This window comes from Balaenoptera borealis (genome assembly GCF_965194805.1).
Source record: "Balaenoptera borealis genome assembly, chromosome: 16".
NCBI classification, from domain to species: domain Eukaryota; kingdom Metazoa; phylum Chordata; class Mammalia; order Artiodactyla; family Balaenopteridae; genus Balaenoptera; species Balaenoptera borealis.
In genome coordinates, this window is record NC_138872.1 from 68,983,178 (window position 1) to 68,996,365 (window position 13,188).

Here is a 13,188-nt window from a genome sequence, read left to right on the forward strand (position 1 = left end):
ATCAGCTGTAATGTCTCTTCTTTCATTTCTAATTTCAGTTATTTGGGTCCTCTCTTTTTTTCTTAATTAGTCTAGCTAAAGGTTGGTCAACTTTTTATCTTTAAAAAAAAACCCAGCTCTTAATTGTGTTATCTTTTCTATTGTTTTTCTGGTCTTCATTTCATTTATTTCTGCTCCAATCTTTGTTATTTCCTTCCTTCTGCTAATTTTGGGCTTAGTTTGTTCTTCTTTTTCTCGTTCCTTAAGGTATAAAGTTTTGTAATCTTTCTCTTTTTTGGGGGGGTGGTTCTTGTCATTTTTTAAAATTTAATTTAATTTAATTTTTTTAACATCTGTATTGGAGTATAATTGCTTTACAGTGTACAGTGGTGTGTTAGTTTCTGCTTTATAACAAAGTGAATCAGCTATGCATATACATATATCCCCATATCTCCTCCCTCTTGCCTCTCCCTCCCACCCTCCCTATCCCATCCCTCTAGGTGATCACAAAGCACCTAGCTGATCTCCCTGTGCTATGTGGCTGCTTCCCACTAGTTATCTATTTTACACTTGGTAGTATATATATGTCCATGCCACTCTCTCACATCGTCCCAGCTTACCCTTCCCCCTCGCCATGTCCTCAAGTCCATTCTCTACGTCTGCATCTTTATTCCTGTCCTGCCTCTAGGTTCTTCAGAACCTTTTTTTTTTTTTTTTTAGATTCCATATATATGTGTTAGCATACAGTATTTGTTTTTCTCTTTCTGACTTACTTCACTCTGTATGACAGTAATCAAGACAGTATGGTACTGGCACAAAAAGAGAAATATAGATCAATGGAACAGGATAGAAAGCCCAGAGATAAACCCACGCACATATGGTCACCTTATCTTTGATAAAGGAGGCAAGAATATACAATGGAGAAAAGACAGCCTCTTCAATAAGTGGTGCTGGGAAAACTGGACAGCTACATGTAAAAGAACGAAATTAGGACACTCCCTAACACCATACACAAAAATAAACTCAAAATGGATTAAAGACCTAAATGTAAGGCCAGACACTATAAAACTCTTAGAGGAAAACATAGGCAGAACACTCTATGACATAAATCACAGCAAGATCCTTTTTGACCCACCTCCTAGAGAAATGGAAATAAAAACAAAAATAAACAAATGGGACCTAATGAAACTTAAAAGCTTTTGCACAGCAAAGGAAAACATAAACAGGATGAAAAGACAACCCTCAGGATGGGTTCTTGTCATTTTAATTAGGTTCACCATGAAAAGCAATAACCTCAGCTAACCACTCTGCCCTCTTCTTCCACCTAACTCCCATCTCCCTTCACATGCATACAGCATAGACACCCCAAAACCCTCCTCCAATGATCCACCCCACTCCCATTGTGGGAAGAAATGTCACAAAATGAATTTAGTCTCTTTCATCCAACATGAAACAGGATGAATGAAAATATCTTTATGAAGAGTTTTATGGTGCTATTATCTTATAGTGGAGTCAGAGGCAGAGATAGAGGCTAAGGCTAAGTGAAGCCCAGGGATCTCTTAGAGATCAGAATTTTCTGGGGGGGCACAGAGCCCATAGTTTTCCCAGAAAGGGGGATATGAATAAAAGGATAGGAACTAGGATGGGCTAGACTGAAAGTTTTTCTGAGTACTGTGAGGATAAGGACACCTAAAAATTTATTCTCCTTCCTTTCCCCATGCATTCTCCAGCTCCCAGGTAGAAGGGTAGGGGGACTCCTGAGCAAGGAACACTCACCGGGTTTTATCTGTGATTCCCAGAGCTTTAGGCAGGCAGTGAGTGGGGCACATCCGCTGGTGCTGCCTGCCCTCTTCCCTCAGCTCAGGGCTGCTTCTCTCTGCCCGTGAGCACTAGGTCCTACAGGTTGTCAGATAGTGATACAATTCCCTTGACCACATCACTCTCATCCACCACTGCAAGTCGGTGAACCTCTGCTTCCACCAGCCTATTGATGATGGTCTCCAGAGTCTCATGCAGGTAGCACTTGAGGACACATTTAAAGTAATGTGATTGATGTTGCAGGGCTTTGGCTACAGACACATCTAGGTTGTTGTAGATCTTTTCTGCTGCCTGGTGGATAGCATCAAACTTGTAAAAGATGTTTACCACATGACCTTTCTCATTCACCACTGGCAGGGCTGAGAATTGATGCTATACAGAGATGCCCAGAGCCACATACAGCAGATCATAGCAGTGTTGGCATAGAAGCTGATTTGTAGCTCTTCCAGAGACTTAGACATGAACTCTGGCTTGGGAACTTAGTGATAAACAATTTGAGGAACTTGAGACTGCATTTGTGGATGAGGATGTACAAGATGTTGCCTGATTCTGGGTTAACAACTGGCAGCCTGTGGATCTTGTTTTGAATTAATGAAGAGACAGCATCAAACATGCTGGCATTAGGAGAAATGCAGGCAAGTGGTTTAAAGAAGTCCTGTATGTACACCTCCTTCCAAGTTTCTATCTTGTGTTCTTCCAACTCATAGATCTGTACCAAGGCTGATTTATAGTAACGGTGCAGGATATTGATGAAATTAGTGATAGTACACATGCCCACAAGTCCTTGCTTTTTGCTATCCCAGAAAGGGGCAGCTTGTATACCATTAGTCACCAAAGCAAAGAAAGCTTTCATCACCTGCAGGGAAGTAGCAAATACAACCAAACTGGAGCTTGTGATAATCAAGTCATAGCAGCAAGAGACTCTATAAAGGAAGTGTATATGCTATTGTTAGATTCTGGGGCCTCTTGAGGATGCTCATTTTTCCAGAGTTGGAAACTCTCAAGACGTGGCCATCTCCATTGCAAGAGGCACTGGCTGGGTTCATTCACTTTAGGAAACTTGCTTTTTTTTTTTTTTTAAATAGAGATGTTTATTGCATTATACTTCCCTCTTAGAACTAGTCTTGCTGTATCCCATAAGTTTTGGTATGTTGTGTTTTCATTTTTGTTTGTGTCAAGATATTGTTTGGTTTCTCTTGTGATTTCTTCTTTGACCTACTGGTTGCTCAAGAGTGTGTTGTTTAATTTCCACACATTTGTGAATTTTCCAGTTTTCCTCTTGTAACTGATTTCTAGTTTCATATCAGTCAAAAAATATACTTGGTATGATTTCAATCATCTTACATTTGCTATTTGCTAGGCTTGTTTTGTAATCGAACATATGATCTATCCTGGAGAATGTTCCGTGTGTGCTTTAGAAGAATGTGTATTCTGCTGCTGTTGGGTAGAATATTCTATACATGTCTGTTAGGTCTATTTGGTCTAAGGTGTAGTTCAAGTCCAACGTTTCATATTTATTTTCTGTCTGGATAATCTATCCATCATTGAAAGTCGGGTACTGAAGTCTCCCACTATTACTGTAGTGTTGTCTATTTCTCCCTTCACATCTACTAGTATTTGCTTAATATATTTAGGTGCTCTGATTTGGGTTGTATATATATTTACAATTGCTGTATTTTCTTGATTAATTAACCCCTTTATCATTATATAATGACCTTCTTTGTCTCTTGTTAACACTTTTGACTTAAAGTCTATTTTGTCTGATATAGGTATAGCCAATCCTGCTCTCTTTTGGTTTCCATTTGCATGGAATATATTTTTCCACCCCTTCAGTTTGAGCTTGTTCATATCCTTAAGTCTGAAGTAAGTCTCTTGGAGGCAGCATAAAGTTGGATTCTGTTTTTTAATCCATTCAGCCACTTTGAGCCTTTTGATTGGAGAATTTAATCCATTTACATTGAAAGTAACTATTGATAGGTAAGGACTTAACTAATGCCATCTCATTGTTTTCCAGCTGTTATGTAGTTCCCTTTTTCCTTTCTTTCTCTTTTGCTGTCTTTCTTTGTGAACTGGTGATTTTCCATAATTGAGTGCTTTGACTCCCTTCTCTTTATCTTTTGTGTATCTACTGTAGGTTTTTGCTCTGTAGTTATCATGAGTATTAAATAAAACATCTTATAGACGTAACAGTCTATTTAAAGCTGATAACTTAACTTTGACTGCATACAAAAACTCTTATTCTTTTATTCCCACCCTATATTTTATGTTTTTGATGTCACAGTGTACCTCTTTTATATTGTATATTCACTAACAAATTATTGTAGCTATTGTTATTTTTGATACTTTTGTCCTTTAAACCTTTATACTAGAGTTAATTGATTAACACACCACCATATTACAGTATTAGAGTATTCTGAATTTGACTATATACTTACCTTTACCAGTATCTTTTATATTTTCATATATTTTCATGTTATTTCATTTCTACTTGAAGAACTCATTTCAGCATTTCTTGTAAGACAGGTTTTGTCATGATGAACTCCCTCAGCTTCTGTTTGTTTGGGAAAATCTTTCTCTCTCCATTTCTCAAAGACAAATTTGCTAGGTAAAGTATTCTTGACAGTTTTTTTTTTTCTTTTAGTAATTTGAATATATTATCCCACTTTCTTCTGCCCTACAGGGTTTCTGCTGAGAAATTCATTAATAGCCTTATGGGGGTTCCCATATAGGTGAGATTTTTTTTTCTCTTGCTGCTTTAAAAATTATCTCATTTTCTTTGATTTTAGACAATTTTATTCTAAGTTGTCTTGGAAAACATGATTTGGGTGTTGAAATTTTAGAGTCACCTATTAGCTTCATGAACTTGGATGTCCAAATCTCTCCCCAGGTTTGGGAAGTTCTCAGCCATTGTTTCTTTAAATAAGCTTTCTTTTCCCCCTTTCCCCCTCTTCTTCTGGGACTCCAATAATGCACAGACTGTTTCTTTTAATGGTATATCATGATTCACATAGGCTTTCTTGACTCTTTCATTCTTTTTTCTTTGACTTCTCTGACTGGATGATTTCAAATGATCTGCCTTCTAGCTCACTAATTCTTTTTTCTGCTTGGTCAAATCTGCCAAAGCTCTCTATTGAATTCTTCAGTTCAATTATTGTGTTCTTCAACTCTAGAATTTCTACTTTTTTTTAATACATAGTTTCTGTTTCTTTGTTGAACCTCTCATTTTGTTCATGCATTGTTTTCCTAATTTCATTTATTTGTATATCTGTGTTTTCTTGTAGTTCCTTGAATTTCTTTAAGAGGATTATTCTGAATTCTTTGTCAGACAGTTCATAGATCTCCATTTCTTTAGGGTCAGTCATTGGAGTTTTATTAGTTTCTTTTGGTGGTGTCATGTTTTCTTCATTATTCATGATACTGTGGCCTTGTGTTGGTGTCTACACACTTGAAGAATGGCTTTATAGACTGGCTTCAGTAGGCAAAGCCCTTCACCAGTCAGCCCATCCAGAGATTCTAGGTGATATCCATAAGTGGGCAGGCCTGGTGCCTGGGTCAGCAGGTGGGAAGACCTGGTGCCTGGGTCCTTGGGGGTGGACCTGGAGCCCGGATTCACCAGGCAGGCCTGGTGCTTGGGTCTGCAGTGATGGGTCTGGGACCAGAGTCTGCATGGTTGGACCTGGATCCTGGGTCCACAGGGGCCAACCAGGTGCTGGGGGCCACTAGGGTGAGCCCAGCATCTGGATCCACCGGGGCCAGTTGGTATTTGTCCAGTGACTGATCTGTAGACTGTTGGTCTTCAATAGTAGTGTGAATGTATCCCAGCAGGTACACAAGATGATCCACTGGGTAAGGAAGGAAAATAGTGGAACTTCTATTTTTATTTATTCCTTACCTCATTCCTTTTCGTTTCCATTTCGTGAATGTTTTGTAATATACTGCATGTTAATTCAGTAGTACACATACATAAACTATAAATAAATACACACATTTGCAGGGGTGCAGGTTCAAATGTCTACTGCTGAAGTGAGTGTTCAAAAGAGTTTAGAGACCGTTGCTCTAAACCACCACCTTCTACTTTCTCTCTTTTTTAATTAATTAATTAATTTATTTATTTTTGGCTGCATTGGGTCTTGTTGCTGCATGTGGGCTTTCTCTAGTTGCGGTGAGCAGGGGCTATCCTTCATTGTGGTGCGCAGGCTTCTCATTGCAGTGGTTTCTCTTGTTGCAGAGCACAGGCTCTAGATGCACGGGCTTCAGTGGTTGTGGCTCGTGGGCTTTAGAGTGCAGGCTCAGTAGTTGTGGCACGTGGGCTCAGTAGTTGTGGCTCGTGGTCTCTAGAGAGCAGGCTCAGTAGTTGTGTCACGTGAGCTTAGTTGCTCCGCAGCATGTGTGATCTTCCTGGACCAGGACTCGAACCCATGTCCCCTGCATTGGCAGGTGGATTCTTAACCACTGCGCCACCAGGGAAGCCCCTACTTTCTCTTCAGAGAGAATATAACTGATTAACTTACAGCTTCCTTAATTACCAGTAGACCTAAAGATATATTCTTGCCACCTTGATAGAGCTGTGTTTTCTAAGTATCCATAAAACAATATCCCTACCAGTTCTTAGCGCCAGTGAATTTAGAAATTTTACTTATTATCATGGATCTCACTCTCCGATAGTAAATTGGAGAGGGTAAAAAAGAGAATGTATTCCCTGTGCCTCATGAAGTTAACTAGTTGCTATTATAGATGCAATAAAAATTAATTCTGTCCTCTGACCACCTGAGAATAACATTTTAAGGTAAGGAATTGCCTATTCATTGAGGCGTAAATCAATAACTGGAGTCGACTAATGATAGACCAGGGAACAATCAGGTACAATGTAGTAAATTATGTTCTGTCATCTTATAATTCTTAGTAACTCAGCTGTCACTCTAGACATTTTTGCATTTTTGTCTGGAGAATGGAAAGGAATAAAATTTAGGCTGATATTACAGACAAGGTAAAAATCTGGGGTGTGGGTGGAAGGAAAGTCTTCATAGAGGAGACTCTTAAATTGGGTGCTGAAGGGTGAATGAAAGTTCACAAGGGTGACGTGAGGAAAAACGGAGGGCATTCCAGACAGAAGGAACAAGATGGGCACAGACACAGGTGGAAGACCTCTTCTCTGGGGAATGGAAGGTAGTGTGGCCTGGCTGGGGCATACAGAGGCTGTGTGCGTTTGTGAGAGAGTACAGGAAGGGGAGGTTGAAGAGGCAGGGTGGGGCCAGGTAATATAGTCCTTAAGAGTTAGACAAGCCTGGAATCAGATTCCTGCTCGGCATCTTACTAGCTCTGTGATCTTGAGCAAGTACCTCTGTAATATTCATAATTCCCTATCTGTAAATTCATAATAACAAACTAGTACCTACCTCCTAGGGTTACTGTGAGTTTGAAATAAGAGAATCCCTTTTAAATGCTTAGAAAGGCACCTGATCACATGGCATCATCTCAGTAAATAGAAAGTGTTGTTGTTGCTATTGTTATTGTTATACTAATAACAATGTGTGTGTGTGTATACACACTAATAACAACTATTGTTTTATATGAATCAAGGGACTAGATTATGAAGTGGCTTATATATCATGTCAAAGAGTTCAGGCCTTTTAGGTCAGTGTTTCTAAAATGTGATCAATTAACCTGTGAAACTAATGGTCCTCAGGCAGCTTCTGTGGCGCAAGTAATAAAAAGATATGTTCTTTAAAATTTTATGAATTTGAAATGGAAGAAAAATTATCAAATACCATTATGTTCTTAATAATGGTTCATGCATATGGATGGATCAAATTGGTCAGACACTTAACAAGGTGTAGTTAAAATCAGTTACTAGGATATAGTTTATTTTAGCTATATCATTGGAAGATTATTGTTTATGTGTGTAAAATTTGCATTTTTTGTTGTTACTATTGTGTTATGGCTCTGATTAACAAAAATAGATTAATGACTAAAAAGTGGTTCATTGAAGTGTAAAAGCAATGATAAAAATAGTAGTATAAACTCTACAATTCAGAAGCATAATTAGTGAACAGGACTTCAGGATCTATTGGGACAAGAGCATCTGTGAACGTGATGATTTCACCCAAGCAGCTGAAAGGGAAAGTGTGAACAGGAAGTGTGGCTATGAATATCTAAAAACTGGATTTTATTGAACAAGGGATTTATCCCCCCTTGCACACTCTGTATTAGAAAACTCTGTCGGAGAGCTTCGTGATGCTCTCAGAGATTTTACATCATTTCCAAAATAGCATAACCTTATAGGTCAACCAGTAGTTTTTCTGGGACCAAACGCAAAATAATATTTTCTAGTATGAAATTGATTAATTTTATTTCTAAGTGCAAAGATGCCAAGGCAGCAGCACCAACAGATACAAGTCATGCTATGGCCAACATGCTTATAAAGCCAGCCTCAAATTCAGGACAAATAAAATGCTGAGAGAGAAAGCCAAAGTAGCCATAAGCAAACCTAATGTCAGGATAGTATGCTGCATAGCACAAATGGCACACAAAGATGGTGGAACTATTACTGTTGTACTGATGACAGCCAATATTTTGTTTTACAGTTGAGTGAAACCACTTGTGGGAAAAGAATGAACCAGCTTTTTGCATCTCCGTGGTAGCTATATGAATGAGAAAGACATAATTTATAATTTTGAATTCTCATTATCAATTAATCTAATATTTTTGTGAGATATGATGCAGGTTAGAAGTGCATTTGAGATAATGCTGATGGAGGACCAGCCATGCGTCCAGCAAAAAAAAGTTTGGTGTGTCAGTATCTATTGCTACAAAAATGTAAAACAACTACAAACCCTAGTCACTTAAATAATAGGAATTTATTAATCTCATGAGTCTGTAGGCCAGTGAGGTGGTTCTTCCCATCTCAGCTAGGCTCATCCAGGTGTCATGCTAAAATGTGGGCAAGACCAGCTACATAATTTGTGGAGCTCAGTGCAAAATAAAAATGCATGGTCCCTTATTCAAAAGTTATTAAGAATTTCAAGGTCATGACAGCAGAACATTAAACCAAGCATGGGACTTTTCTTAGCACAGGACCCTGTGTGACTACAAAGGCCCCATAGCCATGAAGCCAGTCCTGGCTGTGGGTGCTGTGGGCAGCTCTGCTCCTCTCAGCTGGGTTCTTTCATGTGTCTGGGTATCAGCATGGCTAGTCTGGGATAGACTTGGCTGGGACAAGTGGGGTAACTCTACTCTATGCGTCTCATCTTCTAGCAGGCTAGCCCAAGCATGTTCTTATGGCAAAGGCAGAGGAGCAAGAACGAGCAAGCCCAAACATGCAAGCACTTTTCAGGTCTCTGCTTTGTCACATTTGCTGCCATCCCATTGGGCCCCAGCAAGTCCCATGGCCAGCTCAGATGTAGAGTGTGAGGGAGCTACCACACTGTGACAAAGGGCATGGACATAAGGAGGGATGAAGAATTAGGGCCATTTTTGCCATGTACCTCACTTGACTACTCAAAAATAGTTGTATCCAGGTGCTAAAATTGCACCCTGTTTTATTTACCAAGAACAGTTATGCATGCTGATCTTCACTAAGTGTTGAAGAAGTAACAAAAATTGTTAGCACAATCAAATCTCCATCAGGGAGCATATGTCTTTCCTGTGTGTTTTGTGAAGAAATGGGCGGCGTGTACTAAAACTGTTTTTCCACCCTAAAGCGTGCTGTCTATCCAAGGGGAAGGTACTCATGTGAATAATTGAAAGGAGGGAGGAGATAAGACTTCTTTATAACACCAATAATGCCAGGGTAAGCCAGAAACCATAAATCTGGTCCTTGTCGTCATTACCAGTGTTGTAAGGAAATGTTACCTCAATGATTTCAAGTGGGTGTCAACACGCCCTGGGCAGTAGCTTGAAAAGCTCAAACCTCTCACTTCAGGCCCAACCTCTTAGGACATTCAGTGCCAAGGATAAGATATCAGGAAGTTGAACTGTGGTGAAGAGGCTTTGTTAGCAGGCATTGACTCTTTCCTAATACTTGATTTTTTTCATTTTCTGGAGAAACACATCAACAACATACTATTGGGCATATTTAAAAACCATTCACTATGCCAGAAAACATGGAGAAATTCTTTCCAGAGCTGAGCCCAAACAAAAAACATTAGAAATTCATTTGCAACTACCATCCAAGTTAAAACATCCAGCCATCCAGCCTTTGAATAAGATATATTCTTTGACTTACCTGCTTGTAAAAGTGGCCTTTAGTGAGAGACTTCACCACTGTTTCTAGGTATAGGTCCCATCCAAATATACACAACCATCTGTAGGGCCACCAAGCATTTGCTGCCCATAATTCTTAGTTATGCTTTCTAGTTTAGCAGAACAAAATAAATGGAATCTGTCATTAATCCAGATGCACATATACATGTGTGTATGTTATATACTTTAATGATTGATTGCAAATAGCAGTATCCCTTTCGCTGACTTGATATTTCTCATCATCCTACTTTTGCTATTTCAACTCTCTCTACCCAAACTCAGGATCTGAGTATATTTGAATACCTCTTTTTAGTAGGCCTGGTATACTGCATTATCCAAACTCTTGCTACTTGTTATCCAGAATTCAGGTACCAAGTATATGTATCCCTTGCTATATGAACTTGATTTCCAAACTCAAACTCAGGAGATAAATAGGCTTGGATAACAAGGGATACTTGAATATTATTAATTTTTAAGTTAATTTATACTAATTTTATTATTTAAAAATTTTATGAATGTTTACCTAAAGTTGAAGGTTTTCAATATGCTCCAGACAGCTAATAAGTAGTTATTAGACACTGAAAGTTTAAGAAACACTGCTTTCCTTTAGGGAATGAGGGGTCATTGAAAGATGCAAAGATTTTAAACAGAGGGGAAAATATAGTCAGATCTGCATTTTCAGAAGATTACTCAGGTAGTAATATAGTGTTGAGTTTGGAAAATGGCACATAAAACTCGATGCTGGCAGACTTGATTTTAATCTTTCTACAAATACTCGCCAGTACTGAACGCCAGTAACAGAGCTCAGATCTGGGGATGCAAAAATGGAAAGACTGCAATGGGCCTATTGTCCTGGATCCAGCCTAGTGGGAGTGATCAGTATTCAAACAAATTACCCAAAGATTAAGTTACAATTGTGCTAAATCCTGATGAAGAATGGAGATAGAAACCATTCTTAGAGAAAGATGAGATATGGAGGTGAGAGAGGAAGGAATTAAAAGATGATTCTAGGTTCCTGGTTTCTAGCCTGAGGTAATTAATGAAGAAAAGGAATTTAAGAAGAGGAGGGTTGGCACCTTTTGATAATTAAGTTTTGGACATGATGAATTTGAACTGCCTCTCAGACATGTAGTATAGTTGTCCAGAAGGCAAGTGTGTATATAAACGTGGAGAGAGAAATCTGAGCTGCAGATACATATTTGGGGATATAGGATGGACTGGTAACCATGGAGATTGACTCAGCTTGTCCACTGTCCTTAATAGTTTCTTCTTTGGCCTCAGTCAAGGCCATAGACAACTGTTTCTGTAGGGCAGGATATTTTTTTTAACCAGTTTCCATCTCTTAACCTCCACTTTGAACCTACCCACTTTGGTTTAGTTTTTATTGTTTTCTAATGCCTTGAATCTATATTTCCATTATGGAATTTTTTTTTCTCTTTGGTTGCCCAGCTTCCATTCACTCTACTTCTGCTAACAGCTTCTGGGTTTTGCCTGAGGCTCCAGCTCTCCCCCATACTTTCATCCCGTGTAGTTCTGGCAATATTGACTGCACCCTGAGTTTGGGGCAGGGGGTGGGCATGCCTGTGATGTAGGCCTGGCCAACCAAAGTCTCCTGGTCACAGTGATTAGCTCAGGGTTAAGCACACGATCACAGTAGAAGAAAAGAGATGCCATGAAGGTTTTGCTGAGATATCTGGCATAAACTCAAGAGTTCTTTCCCTCTTAATATAAACCTAAAAGCACATAGGGATAACATTTCTACAGCAGTCCTGTAGCCACAAGGAATTTGAGAACAGAGCCAATACCGAGATAGGAAACCTGAGATATGAAGGAAACTTGAATCTCAGTGATCTTGTTGAGTTCTTTTACTTTGAGAATTTAACCCATTAACATTGATTGTGATTACTGTTTCCTCCTGTTGAATTTGTTTATTTTTATTCTTTTAGTACAGTGGTTCTCAGATACATATGTCCCCATCCCAGAGATTCTAATTCATTTGGTCTGGGGTGTGCTCTGGCCATCAGTATTTTTAAACCTTCCCCATGTTGTATATGCAGCCAGGTTTGAAAATCCCAAATCTAGCAGTCACTCTTGATTTTTTAAATGTTTTATTATAAAATACCATATGTACATAAATATAAGACACTCAGGGGAAAAAAAACATAAAGCAAACAAAATTTAACATTTTTACGTTGAGAAATGAAATACTTCTGGCACCCCAGAAGCCTCCTGCATGACCCATTCCAATTCATCTTAAATCTCCTGTCAGATATCTTCCCATCAGTATCTAGATTGACTTTGCCTCTACAGCCCCCTTGGAATAATTCAAGCCATAACCTACTTTCAAACCCTTTCCTGCCCGCTCCAATGTTGAAATCTTATGAAATTGTAGGTCCAGTTTTTAATTTTTCTCACAGTAAACATATCCACATTTATTTAGATATAGTCATAAGTTTTACTAGTGTTTATAGACACTATGTTTCTTGTATCCACCACTCCTTTCTCTAGAATTTGCAGTGTTGGAAGCTGGAGCGTTGTTAGTCCAAATGAGAATCCCTGCACTTATTTCAGGAGCCAATTCCTGGGATTTTAAGAGATGCGGTAAATGTACTGCCAGACCAGATAGTTTATATTCTAGGGGTAGAGATATTCTATCCTTCTTTGTAGGTAGCTAAGTATTCTCTGGGGCACTGCTTGCCTCCTTCGGCTGCCCCTGCAGTTATTCTGAAGCATCCTACCTTGGAGAGCTACCCATGTAGCAATGACAGGACCAGGCACTGGGGACAACCTTTTCTCTTCCTCCCCAACCTCGGTCCCTATTGTTATGGAGACCCTGTTAAGAAAGGCTCTGCTTCCCCATCCAGGCCAGCCTTCAAGTTCAGAGCCTTCTCCAAGAAAGGTATTTATTCCCCTGTTCAAAAATAGTCCTGGGGTCTTTATCCTGGGAACTTTATCTGCCTTGAGCTGCCAGCTAGAGGGCGATGTCTGATCCAGACAGGCCAAATGCAGCCCTGTATTTAATTACTTTAACAACTGTCCAGGCAGACCTCTCTCTCTCTCTTCTATTTGTTTACTCTAATCTTGGATTTCCCCCTGGATTCCTTGGGAAGAGCTACCTTCCCTCAGGAGTGTTTAGTGTCAAGTTTCTCT

At 39.2% G+C, this 13,188-nt stretch overlaps 1 protein-coding gene and 1 pseudogene across 2 annotated transcripts in view; both read right to left on the reverse strand.

Annotated features, from left to right (window-relative positions):
• ZKSCAN2 (zinc finger with KRAB and SCAN domains 2) overlaps nucleotides 1-13,188 on the reverse strand; it is a 502,693-nt gene that overhangs the window by 16,521 nt on the left and 472,984 nt on the right. The window lies entirely within an intron of this gene.
• The window catches only part of LOC309613171 (5'-AMP-activated protein kinase subunit gamma-1 pseudogene), a 53,205-nt pseudogene continuing 40,528 nt past the window's right edge, over nucleotides 512-13,188 (reverse strand). Inside the window, exon 3 of the transcript in view lies at nucleotides 512-2,740. The product of the transcript in view is annotated as a 5'-AMP-activated protein kinase subunit gamma-1 pseudogene (transcript). The remainder of the gene's footprint in view (nucleotides 2,741-13,188) is intronic.